The following is a 16,275-nucleotide window of genomic DNA, read 5'->3' on the forward strand; positions in this document are numbered from 1 at the left end:
TATCATTGTTATTATTAGAGTTATAGTTCTTTCGTTAGCTTTGTTCATTGTAATTATATTAGATTATTGTTGTTTAAAATTTTGTTTTAAGACAAAGGAAGAGATGTAATGTATTGATTTGTAAAAAGAGGATGATTCAGATTGTTCTTGTTCTGATAAAGTGAGGCGAGCGGGGATCGAGTCAGTAGTTTACGGATTGTAGCGTAGAGCGTTACCTGATTGTAAAAGTGTATATAAGAATATACGATATTACAAACAATAGAAGTGTTTTATTAACAAATAGCAATCACCACATGGCATACTCCTCAATTTGAGAGACTCGGTTAATGAAGAGGGTCTTTTGAGTGCATACTACGCACTGATATACTCCGCTATGTCCTATAATATAGCAGTTGATGGTTGCGCAACTGGCAGCCAAAGAGTTTTTATTGCCCAAAAGCGGGTACTCCGCTTAATATACGGTTTGACACCCTTGCAATCATGCAGGAGTATTTTTAAAGAAAAAAGATATTAACGTTTATATCCATATATCTCCTAAGCATTCTATGCTATAGGATATAATACTTATTTAACAGAGATGAAGAATCTTGTATTAGTCGTATAAGTTCCCCGGCGCCAGAAAAACCATCTGAATGTCCTAGTGATGTTTGGAAGTAAGTTTTAATCATTAAAATATTCACACGAAATTATCCTATTTTTTTTGTTGTAGTTCCCTATTAAACATGTTAGACCAAGAACACACTATAGTAACTTATGTGTAAAAATAGTAATAATATTATACTTCGTGATTAAAGATTCCAGAGGACACCCAACGCAATTCGCCAGACGACAAACAACGACGTTGACACATGACGTTGACAGTTCGGGACGAAGCCGGCCGCCATCCGCTATTTTTTATGCATTTTTGGCTTGGGTGTTTGAGAGTTGGTTAGTGTTTGTGATTTTTACGTGTTTTTTGTGTTTTTATTTCTTGTGTTTGAGTGATAAACTGGGATGACAATTATTATAGCATAAGAATGGTCTTTATGTGCTGTGTGCCTGGTTGCAAGAACTAAAGATGCTCAGATGCATAGTTTTCCGAAAGACCAAAGTGTAAGTAAAGATATAAAAATATTATTGGTGCAATTTGGAATTATTATATTCATATTATTCAACTTCTACATACTTATAAACTAGAAACTTCCCATTGTAGTACAGGATAATTCAATGATAATGATTAAAGTATGGCATTCATTTAGACAAGCTCACTTAATATAACAAATTGGCTAAGAAAAATCAGCACAAATTGTATCTAGGTATATTAGAATTCTTTTGTTGTCAATAAAAATGACGGTTTTGAGTTTCGCATTGTTTTACATGCTGCAAGACCATGCAAAAAAATCTAACAATCAGCAACTGATTAGGAATTAGGAATAACCCTCAGCTAGGTGAAAATTTCATTAAAATCCGTGAAAGATATTTCAAAATAAAGGAAAAAATAAGCTTTTTGTAAAACTATAAGTACTATACCTAATTTCTAATACAGATTTTATTTGTATTTATTTTATCTTACAAAATTTTTAAGCAGAAATATACTTTTTAGGTTTATGACCTTTTGGATTCAGAGCATTGGAAGAGGTGAGAATTACACTACCATGCCGCCATTACTCGCTGACGAGTATTTGACACGCATCAGAAGATGGTCACGCAAGGTGTTTTCTTTCATGAGCTTTTCTGTGACTGAAAAGCCCGATACGTGATGTTATCTGTCTACAGTACTCCAGACATTCAAAAATCAAAAAAAATTACACTAGGTTAAAAAAAAGAATTACACTAAGCCTTAAAGAAACACTGATATCGACTTGGGTAAAAGAATTTAATCGCTAGCCTGATGACTAGCAGGGAAGCAGAAAAAGCGAAACAAGAAGGGCGAAATTTGCGGAGAAAGATATGGTTGTGTATTAGTTTTTACAATCATTACCTAAAATGGAGAGCCATTATTGTAGATCTTCCTCGAAAAAATTATATCTTGAGCCACTTTGGCGTTCAAATGCAGCACTGTAAATTTTTTTCAAAAGAGAACATTGCGGCGAACGTAATTTAGTACCTCCATCAATAGCAACGTTCATGAAGATATTTGAAGAGCTGAACTTGTCACTCTATATACCCAAAAAAGATCTGTGTGATGTGTGCAAGGCGTACAACACGAAGAACTTATCTGAAGATAAGTAAAACTATACCAAACTTTGAAGCTAGAGGCGCGTCAAGAAAAGGAAAAAGACAAATCTACCAGCGATGTTACAGTAAACGTGTATGCAATGGATTTACAAAGCGTGTTGTTAAGTCCCAAATCGACAGTCGCGGCAATGTACTACAAAACAAAACTGGTAGTACACAACTTTACTATTTATAACCTGAAATCCAAAGAAGGATTTTGTTTTCTGTGGAATGAAAGCGAAGGGGCCTTGACTTCAAACGAATTTTCCAGCATTATTTCCTTTTTTGTTGAACAAGGGATAAGAAAGAATGAAGGTTTACGTGAAATTATTTTTTTTAGTGATGCTTGCACGGGTCAAAACCGCAACTAAACATTGGCTAACGTGTTTGTAAACTTAGCTGCCCAGCATAAAATAGTGTTGAGTCAAAAGTATTTGTTTAAAGGATATACTCAGATGGAGGTGGGCTCGATGCACGCAACCATTGAAAGACAGATTAGAAATCGGAAAATAAACCTTCCCGCCGACTATGCTTACTACTGCCAGAAGGCAAGATCGAGTCCATCTCCATTTAATGTCAAATATTTCACTCATTCATTCTTTAAGAAAATTGATACTATAAAATTTTATACTTCAATACGTCCAGGTAGGGTCGCTGGAGACCCCGTTGTCACTGACATAAAGGCCCTAAGGTACTTACCAAACTGTGAAATCCAGTTCAAGATGAGACATTCAGATGCTTGGTGTACATTAAACCAAAGAATGAATAAAAAATTCAGATTTTTCAACATGCGCAACCATCATGGGCGTATTGAATATACCAGACACAAGTCGGTGGTTGTCGGCAATCACCTGTTTTTTTACATTTTATATTAACTTGTGATGTTATTTGGAAGAGCTAAATAGAAATATAAAAGAACTAAACCTTCAAACGTCTAACGTATCGCCAATCGCCATTCGCAAATATATTCCAGATCCGTATATTGAACAAGTGAACAGTTCGCAACGTTAAATAATTTTGATATTTGATTTTTACCGTGATGGCTTTTTATAAAAATGAAGAATTTAGTGAGGAAAATATTAATGATGGAGATGAACGTGTGCGGATTCGTGAATGGTCACCATCACTATAGAAATATGGGGTATGTATAGAATTAATGGCATTAATTTACAATAGCAACGAACCCACAGATTCATTATGAAGGCAGATTAAACCAATCAGAATGAGTATTATGTTACCGTAAAAGCCCGAATATTGGTTAAACGTAGGGTTGCCCACGTAGGAGTCCATAAACGGATTTCGCATATAAAAAGCCCCAGTGTACCAATTTTTGAAAACAATAGGTTGAAAAATGTACAAATTAATGAAAAAAAAAATGTTTTTTTTTATTTTCACCCGGTATCTACGAAACGATTGTCGTAGATACCGTAATGTGTCGCATTTGCCGAGCTATGTTTATATGAACTTTTTTTTCTTAATTTCGTATAGTCTAACTGCTATCAGAGTTTGTAACCTCATTTGTGAAACACCCTGTATAAAAGAGATGCATCCAGTAGAAATAATTTAATAATGCATTTGTTACAGATAGACGAAGAAGTTATTAAACAAATGCCTGAAGAGGATTTGAGACAATACATTCCCCTTTATGGAGACAGAATGGCGGCTAAACAGTTTTATAACAACCGAGAGAAGCCAAATCGACAAATGGTACTATTAAAAAAGTTGCAAAATAAGATAAAACGGAAATCAGAGGCTTCCAACGGTGCATCTTCCGGGAATGAAGAAAACGAATGTGGAAAGAGAAAAAAATCTGGAAACTGGAGATCTAGTCGTCAAGTGGAAATAGGTTGGATGTGTAGTTTAGATGGTGAGAAATATAAGCAAATATGATCCCAGACTGGTGGAGGTACACGGAAAGTCTGTGCTTTGAAGACCATCAAAAAAAGTGACTTTATTCAAAAAGGAATTGAAATATTTTTTCCAGAGAATATTTCCAAAATGGGCAAATTAGAAGAATTTTCCGTTGATTTAATGGGTTTTAAGTTGTCTACCATCGAAGATAATGTGACTGTCGAGGATATGTTTCGAGCAACCAAGTTTTCTAAATCAAAAGTGAGAGTTTATCTAGCTACTAAAGAAAAATACAAACGGTTACCCGAACAGCATCAGATGAGGAAACTCAGATAAACACCAAATCATACACAGAAAATTCTCTCAACAATTCGTCGATATCCTTTTCTCTACCATCTGTTGTACAAGTATCTGTAAAATCAAATGAACAACAGGAGCCAGCTGGAGATACCAGAGACAAACAATCCATCTATGTTCTTGAATGATGCAGATCCAAATGTAGTAGTTCAATATGAAAATGATTTCACTAGGTTTTATTCTAACTATATCCCAATATACGAATTAGAACATACTTCTTCAATACCACAGAATCAGAACGACATAACCGAAATACATAGGACCAATAATGCGGACTCAACTACTACAGCTCCGGAACCGGCTTTGAGTCCCATAGCTCCGGAACGCTTGGAATACAATCTCATCACTCTTCGACGTGGGTCACTTTTTGAAGACCTTCTTCAGAAATTCATGACCTTGGATAAGGACGGACTACCAATTCAAATAAAAATGAAAGGATATAATGGAGTAGAGGAGCTTGGAGAAGATATAGGAGGTGTGTTTCGCGATTCCTTATCAGCCTTTTGGTCCTGTTTTATGAACAGATGTACAGTGGGGGCAAATGTGAAGATCCCACGATTTCAATGCTGAGAAGTGGGAAGCTATTGCCCTCATTCTATATAGGGGCTATAAAGAAACCAATTACTTTCCAATCGAAATTGCTAAAATTTTTATGGAAATGGTAATTTTTGACAGACGATTGAGTGACCTTATTGAATCATTTTTATCATATGTTAGTTCCGATAACAAAGTTCTCTTAGAAAAAGCTATGTAAAACTTCGACAATGTCGATCTAGAAGCTCTTTTAGACATCTTGTCAGATTTGGGATGTAAGACAAGGCTACTGAGAGAAATATTTCTACACTACTAGAAGAGTTAGCTCACAAAGAATTGATACAAAGGGGAATGTTCGTCATTAATGCCTGGCAAAAAGTGCTTAAAAACTTTAACTTCAAAAAAGAGTTTTCAGACATCTGTAGAACAAAACAGATCAATTCAAAAAATCTTTTGTTCCTATTATCTCCTAGTGATCTTGATGCAGAAAAAACCACAATCTCTAACTACCTGAGAAAATTTATCAGGAAAAGTTCTGTGCTAACATTAAAACAATTTTTGTACTGGAGCTGACGTCATTATAGGAAGACTTATACAAGTCAAGTTCAATCAAAGATATGGTCTAGACATGGTTCCAACATCACATACATGTACTTGTATCCTAGAGTTGCTATATCAGGATTATCCAGAATTTCATTCTGATTTCAATTCAGTATTGAACAGCACTGGTCCATTGATTTGATGTAATTTGGAAATTCTGGAGTAGATAAAATTCCGTTTTTTGCAACTTATATTTATATGTTATTTTTGTTTGTTTAGTGTTAACTTTTGAACTTGCACTTTCAGAAATATATTTTGTTGATGAAAAATGTACCTATTCCCTATTCAAATCTTGTTTCATACACTCGCGAATTGCGAATTTTGTGCCGATAGTCAGACAAATATCATTTTCGCGTAAAAAATATGAAATATTTACTAATGATAAATTTTAAAAAAATGGCAATTCGCGAATATATGAAACGGGCTTAAATAGGTATTTTATATTTCCTTATATCCCTAATCGCATAACTAATTTTGTTAAGCTGCAGTATCAATTTTAAGTTTGCTCTGAAGTTTTTTAGGTCTGAAAAGACGTACAAACCTTCTATCCTATGCCAAGGTTCATCGGGCAACTCAACTTAAAGGGGTAAGAAATATTTTTTTTAAATACCCGCAACTTTCAAGAAGAAAAAATTAATCTATGGGGCAAAATGGGAACACTTACCTTTACGCTTTGATTGGTAAGAGAAGGAACATATCCATAAAATAATTATAGACCCCACCTGAATCCTTCCCCTACTAGCGTTGATTTCTTTTTATTGTTATCTAAAACATTCTGATAAGTGTTCTTTCATGTTCCTCATTTTGCGATCCAATAAATCAGCATCCACAAAATAACCTTTTTTTTGAGCAATTTATGTAAACTTTACCTGATCTAAAAAAATCAAATTAATTGGCTCTCAAAGTTATCATTAGATCCCCCCAGTTCAAAGTTAACAATAGATGCCAGCATATACTCCCAACCTCCCAACGCAAAAGAAAGTGAAAGTTTGCTCTGAAGTTTTTTAGGTCTGAAAAGACGTACAAACCTTCTATCCTATGCCAAGGTTCATCGGGCAACTCAACTTACGCCCAAGGCTAGGAAATTTTACCGCGTTGCAAGTGACTTGAGGAAGGTAGTGAAAAGAGTGAACTTCGATCAGATGAGAAAATTTCGTACAGCGTTGAAGTCATGAGGTCAAAGCTCAATAAACCCAGCTTTAACTTAATAATGCCGCAACTAAGATGCCAAAACGTAAAACCTAAGGGTAGGCGCTACAGTTTCGATGAAAAAAGTTTGTTCCTTTCCTTGATGAAGCAAAGTCCAAAGGGTTATAAACTCATTAGGAAGTTATTTGCTGCTCCATCAAGAAAAACCCTAATGAACTTACTGAGAAACTTAATTTGCTGCTGGGGTAAACCAGGCAATTTTTGACTCTATTGCTGCTAAAGTCAAGTGTATGAAGGACTCCGATAGGTGTTGCACAGTAATTTTTAATGAGATGGCACTGGATACCACCTGACCTATGGCAAGCTTCAAGACCGAATAATAGGCTTTGATAACATCAAGAAACTACCACCAAAATTGCTGACAAGGCCATGGTGTTCATGGCTTGTGGAATTTTAAAAAAGTGGAAGCAGCCATTGGCCTATTATCTTAATGAAGGAGGCATGAAAACCGATATGCTTGCTGCCTCTATTAAAGGAATATTAAGATCCTGTCAAGATGCCGGCTTAAAAGTTTAAGCCATCATTTGTGACCAAGGGGCTGCAAACGTGGCAGCCATCAACAAGGTATTCAGGGAGACGCAAGAGTTTTTCGTGAGAAAGGGTGAAGAAAACCGGCTTTTCGGGATCCTCATTGGCAAGGAAGAAATTATACCTCTGTATGATCCTCCTCACCTCCGAAAAGGGGTAAGAAATATTTTTTTTAAATACCCGGCAACTTTCAAGTAGAAAAATTAATCTTATGAGGCAAAATGGGAACACTTGAGAAATTTTTACGCTTTGGATACAGAAGAGGATTTCGACTACAAGCTATGTAAAAAGTTGACATTGGTTCATGTTGAAAATTCCAGACAGATGAAGGTTTCTGTTGCAGCACAAGTATTTAGTGTAGTATTTAATACCTATTGTAATTATGTATTATTTTTTAATCTTATTTGTACTATTTTAAGATATATTACCCTATTGTTTCGAATTTCCTGTAAGTGGGATTCGGCCTGTCGGAAATAAACGACTATTTATTTATTTATGTTTGTACTTTTGTTTACTTTTTCTGTGTTATCATTTTGGCTGATCGTTGTATTATTCAACATTGTTCAATATGTTACTGTTTAATATATTATTCATTATTCAACACATTTTTTATGTAATAAAATATTAAATAACAATATTATTTCAAAATTTTTTCGGCTGTGAGTGTTCTTAATAAGGCCTAGCGGAACATGACGGGCCTTATTTGGAACATGGGTGGGCCTTATTTAGAACACATTAAATCTCATTACTCTGGTATTGCAAATTTCATACAGAATGTTACATTATTAGGTTGCAGTATCATTTGAACGTTTTTTAAATTAGAAATTTCTTTTCAGGCGATAAATCGAAACTCAAAATGTCCAAGAAAAGAGGTTGTGGACCGAAACGCAAATGATAAGGACCATGCAAGCTGTTAGAGATGGAATGCCTGAAAGAACGGCCGCAAAAGAGTTTAATATTCCACGACGCACTCTACGTAGGAGGAATTACCTACGTAGTGGAAGTAGTAAAAAAAACTTGGGCGACCTTCGTGTTTAACAGTTCAACAAGAATCTGAATTATGTCAAAGGATTTTTCGACTTGCTGATGTGAGAATGCCCCTTACTTCTAAAGTTATACGGCGTTCTGTTTATGCAATTTGTCCAAAAAACGACATACCTAGTCCATTTGATAATAAGTACATTGCAGGTCGAAAATGGCTCACGCTTTTCCTAAAACGCCATCCCGAAGTGGCTAAAAGGAAGTCACAATTTATGAATCCTACGAGAGCGGCTAAGTTGAATAGATTTATCGTGAACGATTATTTCCACAAGCAATAACCCTCCCATTAATGAAAATGAACATCTTCTTCAAGATGCTGCATATCCTCTGCGTCCATATGTATTGAAGCCATAACGACAATGGCCATTTAAGCCAGAGACAAACAAGGTACAATACAAGAATGAGTTCAGCTCGATCGATGATTGAAGAAGCATTTGGACTATTAAAATGCAAGTTCCGTCGTTTCAAATTTCTGGAGATGGCACGAATAGATTAGGTGCCCAAGGTGGTGACAGCGGCTTGTTTGTTACACAACTTTATTATAATTCAAGAGGGAATAGAGATATACGAGCAGGACATTAATTTTGTTGGTATGCCTGAAGAAAATGAGTATTACATAAATAATATTGATGATGGCAATGTTGTAAATATAGCTGAACATAAACGCGATTATATTGCATCTCTACTTCACTGATATTAATTTGTTATCAATGCTTTCACGTATTTTTTTCTGTTCTTTTAGTTTCTCTTCTTCTACTTCTAACTGCCTTGTTCTAAACCTGTCCAGTCTACTTGCTTGAGCTGATTTTTGATATAAAGCTACTGAGGGTATATCTTCTGATCCAGACAATTGTCCAACTGTAGAAGTAGATGGACTCGACAATGGGGTAGACACAATGTTGCTGGAGCTACTGTTGTTGTTACAGCTTGCCTTTTATCCTCCAGCTCAGCACTAATTTTTGAGTCTATTTTGGTCGAAGAGACTATACTTTTTAGCAGATTTACTGTTTTCTCCTCGTGGACATATCCATAAAATAATTATAGTATTCCCACTGAATCCTTCCCCTACCAGTTGATTTCTTTTTATTATTGTTATCTAAAATTGTTCGATAAGTGTTCTTCATGTTCCTCATTTTGCGATCCAATAAATCAGCATCCACAAAATGACTTTTTTTTCTCATTTCCAGAGCAATTTCGTCCCATAATGTTTTTTCTTGGTTTTTGGATCCATAAACTTTAAAAATCTGGTTTTGTATGCATCGAGCATCAAAATGGTACTTTGATGTGTCCATGTAAACTTTACCTGATCTAAACAAGATTAAATTAATTGGCCCTCAAAGTTATCATTAGATCCCCCCAGTTCAAAGTTAACAATAGATGCCAGCAGATACTCCCAACCTCCCAACGCAAAAGAAAGTTATTGGTCTTTCTTACATTTTCATTTTATAATAAATCTGCATTTCATTTAAATTGTATTCATATGATTCACACTCAGCACTAATTTTTGAGTCTATTTTGGTCGAAGAGACTATACTTTTTAGCAGATTTACTGTTTTGTCCTCGTGGAACATATCCATAAAATAATTATAGTATTCCCACTGAATCCTTCCCCTACCAGTTGATTTCTTTTTATTATTGTTATCTAAAATTGTTCGATAAGTGTTCTTCATGTTCCTCATTTTGCGATCTAATAAATCAGCATCCTCAAAAAAAAACGTTTTTTTTTTTCTCATTTCCAGAGCAATTTCGTCCCATAATGTATTTTCTTGGTTTTTGGATCCATTAACTTTAAAAATCTGGTTTTGTATGCATCAAGCATCAAAAGGGTACTTTGATGTGTCCATGTAAACTTTACCTGATCTAAAAAAAATTAAATTAATTGGCCCTCAAAGTTATCATTAGATCACCCCAGTTCAAAGTTAACAATAGATGCCAGCAGATACTCCCAACCTCCCAACGCAAAAGAAAGTTATTGGTCTTTGTTACATTTTCATTTTATAATAAATCTGCATTTCATTTAAATTGTATTCATATGATTCACTGGGATTTCTACTCACCTCCATGAGGGGACTCCTCAGTGTTTTCAAAAACACTATTTTCCTGGGCTTCTCTCTCTGGATCCGCGTCAACTAAGCTGAACTGTCTTTTTATGTTTGGTGTGAGGGACACAAGGGGGGGTAGTGAAGCGATACATATAGCCTAGCTTACCCAAAAGTCAACCTCACCTTCACGCGGTGCACCCTGTTTACACAAACGAGACGCTGACGTCCGAGTATAGACGGTATAACCTTATACAATCCTCAGAGCTACCATCTTTCTGGGGAAGAGGAATAGTAAACTACTCCTAGCCGGCCGAATATGTAGCACAAGGGAACTATCGTCGCGGTCCTTACTGTGCCATAGTCATCCCGTGCAATTATAACAGAAGTACCTATTGGTGTCTCCGAACGTCTTATGACCCTAATCAGACAAACATCAGACAAATCTTACGTCAATATCATTAGTGCCTACGCTCCCACCCTAGACGCTAAAATTGAAGATAAAGATAAATTTTACCAAGCCCTACAAATGGTCTCTAACGAATTCCAAAGCACGAACGAATCATTTTGCTAGGTGACTTTAATGCTCGTGTCGGTAGACAACAGGAAATATGGCCTGAACTATTGGGAAAACATGGAATAGGAAACGTAAATAGCAATGGTGAACGCTTATTAAGAACATGCACAGAGTATAATATATGCTTCACCAATACGTGGTTCATGTTGAAGGACAAGTTTAAAGGTACCTGGAAACATCCCAGATCAGGTCACTGGCATCAATTGGTCCATGTAATCGTTCGAAGGACGCATCTAAAAGATGTCAGACTCACAAAAGCCAGAATAGATGCCGAATGCGGCACTGACCACCGACTTTTAATTTCAAAAATGAAAATTCAGTTAAACCCAAACATCCACACTGTAAAAAGCAAAACATTATGACCAGATTGAACGTACGGGGTCTAGAGACAAAAAATACCGCCGACGCACTTCGGGAAGCCATCAAAGAATCACTTCCACCGATAACTTTGTAATGAAGTTCATAAACATTTCTGCACTTATTCCTGGGAGACCCTGTGTTATATATTTGAATTATAGCCAAATAAACTTTTATGTTTTTTGTATATAGGTATAGGAATGTTAAATATTTCTTATAGTTGTACAGTGTAAAATAAACAGCGTTCAGAGCAACATCGTATTCGTTTGATTCTTCCTAAATTATTTAAATTAATAATTTACTGGACAGAACATTTGGCGACGAGGATATTTTTGTATCGAGTATATTTATATCGAGTGATATAAGTGAAAAGTGTTATCGAAGTAAAAATCGAGAGTGTTTAAATTAACATTAACGTTTTTTTTGTGTGATATTCAAATTAATATTTACAAAATGGCCGAAGTAATAGGAATTCTTGGTTCTTTACAGACATTTGACCATAATTCTTCAAATATTTGTTTAAAGAACGGATTTCGCAGTTTTTTATCGTGAATAAAATTACGGACAAGGACCGAATGAGGGCGATTTTTTTAAATACCCTTTCTGAGAATACGTATGTACTTGTTCGGAATTTATGTGTGCCAAAATTTCCAGAGGAACTGGATTTCGAAAGTTTAATAAAACTGTTGATAGCAAATTTATCACCGGTTAAGTCATATTTCGCTGAGAGACTAAAATTTTACAATAGTAAACGAAAAGTGAATGAAAGTGTCGCAGACTGGGAAGCCCGTGTTAAGAGTATGGCTAAAAATTGTGGTTTTCAACAAGAATTAGATATAGTGATGCGTGACATTTTTGTGGTTGGAATAAACGGTACCAAAATCATGGATCGACTGTTTGAAGAGGATGCTTCAAAAGCAGATTTCAAGAAAATGGTTAAGCTTGCTTTGTCCAAGGAATGTGTCTTGAGGGAGCATGAAGTTCGAGAAAATTTAGGGCTGGCTTCCATCAAGTCGGAGCCACTAAATTTTTATCAGCAAAATCAGAAGTCGAGACCTAGGAAGGAAAGTGCGGTTTCTAAGAAAACTACCCCAACAAGTAATTTATTTTCTCATCAAAGAAGAGGTGAGGGTGATTTTAATAAAAAAAGAAATCAACCGTCCACAAGTAAGTGTTTCGTTTGTGGTAGAACTAACCATTTTTCAAAAAACTGTGCTTATAAAAACTGTACATGTTTTAAATGCGGAGAAAAAGGACATTTAGCACCGCAGTGCAAGCGTTTACATAAAAGTAATTTTTTATGCGAAGAATATGAGGATAAAACTCATAATAGCGATACGGAATCAATTTTTATGTTAAAAGATATAAATTTATTACAATATTTCGACAATACTGATATAGATAGTAATGGAAATGTTAAACCTAGTTATGTAAAATTATTAGTTGAAAATATTCCTATTAATTTTCAGGTTGACACAGGTTTTGCACATGCTGCAATTTCTGAGAAATTATTTGACAAACATTTTAGAGGTAGTATTGTTTTTGAAAATAAAAATTATTCTTTAAAAACATATGTTATACGCAATGGTGGTCCTCCACTAATTGGTAGAAATTGTTTAAGTATGTTAGGTTTAGGTATCAGTAAAGTTAGTTGTAAAAATAAAACTGAAAATTGTAATTATATAAGTCCAGAATCTGAGGTTTCCAATTTAATTAGAAAATATTTAGATATTTTTGATAACCAAATTGGAACATTTAATAAATTTGAGGTAACATTAAAATTAAAAGAAGACATAACACCTAAATTTTGCAAGCCTAGGCCGGTGCCTTTTGCACTTAAAACAAAAATAGAAAATGAAATTAAAATGCTGGTGGATAATAAAGTCTTAGTGTCCACTGATTTTTCTGAATGGGCAACACCCATCGTTCCGGTGTTGAAACAAAATGACGGTATTAGAATATGTAGCGATTTTAAAATTACGTTGAATCCACATCTAAAAAGCCAACAGTTTCCTTTGCCACGGATAGAATATTTATTTTCTGAATTACAAGGCGGACAAAAATTTTCGAAAATTGATTTGTCGGAGGCATATCAACAAATTTTGTTCGACGAAAATTCAAGAAAACTAGTTACAATTTCTACGCATAAAGGTCTTTTTAGTTATACGCGATTACCATATGGAATAACATGAGCTCCAGCAATTTTTCAAAATATTATGGATCGGTTATTTTCTAATATACCCGGTGTGGTTTGTTTCTTAGATGACATTTTGATAACAGGGAAAAATGATCGAGAACATTTAAACAGACTAGAAATTGTTTTAAAGAAGCTACTGGATTGTAATTTAAAAGTTAAAAAAGAGAAGTGTTCATTTTTTCAAGATTCTGTACAGTATTTAGGACATAAAATTGATAAAGAAGGCTTACATACTTCTAATGAACGTTTTAAAGCAATATTAAATGTAAATAAGCCAAACAATGTAACAGAATTAAAATCATTTCTAGGAATGATCAATTTTTATTGTAAATTTATTCCAAATATTTCTATGATTTTAAAACCATTGTATAATCTTCTTAAAAAAATTCTAACTGGTTATGGAGTGAAGAATGCAGTAGTAGTTTTAAACAAGCTAAAGAAATGTTGTTATCTTAAATGTTGTTCATTTTGATCCACAAAAACAAATTAAATTAACAGTTGATGCGTCACATTATCTCATTTATTTGATACTGGTATAGAAAAACCAATTGCATTTGCTTCGAGATTATAGCTTAAAAACGAATTAGCATATTCACAAATTGAAAAAGAAGCTGCCGCAATTATTTTTGGTGTAAGAAAGTTCTTCCAGTACTTATATAATCAACATTTTTTATTATTTACGGATCATAAACCACTTCTTACTATTTTTGGCGATCGAAAAGGATTACCTATTTTTGCAGCTAATCGTTTACAACGATGGGCTCATATATTACCTGAATTTAACTATGAAATTAATTTTGTTAATTCGGAAAAAAGCACTGCTGATTTTTTTTCGCGCGTACCGGACAGCGACGAAAAACCGGATTCTTGCAATGTTAAAAATAGTACATTTTACGATTTAACTTCTATTTCTAATATTTCTTATTTAAAATTTTTAGACGATAAATGTTTACCAATAAACTATAAACAAATTAAGAACGAAACAGCTAGAGAAATATTATTAAGTAAAAATTATTTTTACGTTAAACGTGGTTTTCCTTTAAAAAGTCCTTCAGAAGAATTTAAACCACTTTTTGTAAGAAAAAATGAATTGACAATTGAACAGGGATGTATCATGTGGGGTTATAGATTGATAATACCTAAAAAGTTTCAATTAAATATTTTGAAGGAATTACACAGTAGTCATATGGGTATGGTAAAAATGAAATCATTAGCACGATCTTACGTGTGGTGGCCTAATATGGATAAGGACATTGAATTATACGTAAACAGTTGTAAATCTTGTTGTATACACGCTCCAAATCCAACAAAAAATTCAATTTCCTGTTGGAATTGGCCTAAAGAACCATGAACGCGGTTACATGCTGATTTTTTTCATATGTTGAATAAAAATTTTTTAGTTATCCAAGACGCTACTTCAAAATGGCTTGAATGTTTCGAAGTAAATAATATAACAGCTACAACTACTATAAAAGTTTTTAGGGAATTATTTGCTCGTTTTGGATTACCTATAGAAGTTTGTACCGACAATGGTCCAACATTTATATCAGAACAATTTCAATTATTTTTAAAATATGCTGGCATACGTCATTTGTCAGGCGCACCGTATAATCCTGAAACTAATGGTTTAGCGGAAAGTGCAGTCAAAATAGTGAAAAATTCAATTTTAAAAGCTAAGTTTCAAAATCCGAATTTTGATTTACATTTAACTCTTAACCGATTTTTGTTCCAATTAGTGCGAAATAAACAAAACAATAAATCAAAATATTATTCAAGTAAAAGAAATGAAAATTTTAAAGTAAATGATCCAGTTTGGATAAAGGATTATAGAGATAGATTTCCTAAATGGTGTATGGGAAAGGTTATGAAAGTTTTAGGTTCTAGAAATTATGTAGTAAAAACTGAAAGTGGTGATAAGGTACATTAGGGTATTATGGCCCGGGCGAAAATATGGCCCGTTCAGTATTTATAAACACTGAAGCGCCATCTATTCTTCATTGCCACAAATTCGGAAGGCTTTCCTTTTACAGAAAACATTTTGGTTCGCTGCAGGCTGCTGATAATTTAGTTTATGAAATAAAAATATCTCTTGTTTTCCCGGCTTATTTTTCTAATTTTAGACTAAATTAAACAGTGTATATTTCGAGTTGTGGAGAAAAAAAGTGGTAAGTATCTATTTGACGTAAAAATATTTAGTCTTAGGGCACAGAATTTGCCAAGAAACTTGATATTTGTTTTTCCAAGAAATTGCCATAACCTTAAATTCACAACAGGTGATTGACGGAAATATGGCCCACTCAAATTTTAACATGGGCCGTATTTTCGCCATGGGCCATAATTTCGACATAATTTGTGTTTATGATTTTCAGATCATGGGAAAAAAACAGAGGTGTCCGAGCTAACTGGAACGAAGAAATGATGCGTGAAGCTTTAGATCTACTAAGTAAAGGAATGTCACAAAGAGATGTGGAGAAAAAGTGTGGTATTCCTCGAACAACACTCCGGAATCACTTAAAAACTGGAAGTTCCTCAAGAAAATTGGGCAGAAGAAGTTTACTGAGTAAAAAGGAAGAGCGGGCTTTTGTTTCTCGCATTTTGCGGTTAGCAGAGCTCGGGGTACCACTTGTTCCTAAATCGTTGAGAAGACTGGTCTACAGGTACTGCGTTGACAATAATATCCCTCACAAATTTCACAACGAAAAAGAAATGGCTGGATACGATTGGTATAAATCATTCCTCAGAAGGAATCCGATCCTGTCGCAAAGGAGATCCCAAAATTTAAATCCTGC

The sequence above is a fragment of the Sitophilus oryzae genome, unplaced genomic scaffold (genome assembly GCF_002938485.1).
Source record: "Sitophilus oryzae breed Bouriz unplaced genomic scaffold, Soryzae_2.0 scaffold_1218_pilon_pilon, whole genome shotgun sequence".
Classification (NCBI taxonomy): Eukaryota; Metazoa; Arthropoda; class Insecta; order Coleoptera; family Curculionidae; genus Sitophilus; species Sitophilus oryzae.